The following is a 1,140-nucleotide window of genomic DNA, read 5'->3' on the forward strand; positions in this document are numbered from 1 at the left end:
AGTCCGAGCCTATTGTCTCTTTCCGGCCAGGGTTTCCCTTCCGCAGGCCTTTCTGGGCCTCCCAGGTGCAGGCGAAGGGCGAGGCCTCGAGCTCCAGCCAGCAGACAGGAGAGGAGGAGACAGCTGTTTTCACAGGTAAGATCTCGGGGAGTTGGAGGGAAACTCATTCCCAAACGCCCTTGTCCATCGGGGCTTCCTGTCTGTTTTCTGCTGGGCCACGACACACGGTCTTCCTGAGGCTGTCCCAGGGCAGGGCGGCCAGTGTCCCTCCTTTGTAGAGCGGGGCTCTATCCTCCATGGTCCCCAGGTGCTTGCCCTTTCTTATCTCATGGAACAACCCACCCTCTTATCTCAGTCTCCCCACAACCCTGTGCACCTGGGTCACTTATGAAAGCTTCGCTCACTGGACACCCTCTTTCCCCAGAACCTCTGGAGGTGGGGAAGGAGGTCCCGGCCCCCACTGCTCTTGAGGATGTGAAGCCCTTCAGGACCACGGCAGGCAGTGACCCAGGGGGCTCCCTGCAGTGCAGGCAGGTGGTCTTCGGCACCCAGGGCTCAGGACAGATCAAGAACGACACGCTGTCCTGCTCTCTGGAGCAGGAGCAGCCAAAGACAGCCCTTCCAGAAACCCAGGGGGGCGATGTCCCCGAGAAGCCCAGCAGGGAGGAGAAACCCGCAGCTGAGGCCGCGGAGAGCGGCGAAGAGGGCCTGGCCACCGAGGGCGACAGCAGCAAGAAGACCTACAAGTGCGAGCAGTGTGGCAAGGGCTTCAGCTGGCATTCACACCTGGTGACGCACCATCGCGCACACACGGGCGAGAAGCCCTACGCCTGCACGGACTGTGGCAAGTGCTTCGGCCGCAGCTCCCACCTCATCCAGCACCAGATCATCCACACGGGCGAGAAGCCCTACACCTGCCCCTCCTGCTGTAAGAGCTTCAGCCACCACTCGGCGCTCATCCAGCACCAGCGCATCCACACCGGTGAGAAGCCCTACGTGTGTGACTGCTGTGCCAAGCGCTTCACCCGCCGCTCGGAACTTGTCACCCACCAGGGCACCCACACGGGCGCCAAGCCCCACAAGTGTCCCGTCTGCAGCAAGTGCTTCACGCATAGCTCGGCCCTGGTCAGTCACCAGCGC

Source organism: Trichechus manatus, unplaced genomic scaffold, assembly GCF_000243295.1.
Source record: "Trichechus manatus latirostris isolate Lorelei unplaced genomic scaffold, TriManLat1.0 scaffold00024, whole genome shotgun sequence".
NCBI classification, from domain to species: domain Eukaryota; kingdom Metazoa; phylum Chordata; class Mammalia; order Sirenia; family Trichechidae; genus Trichechus; species Trichechus manatus.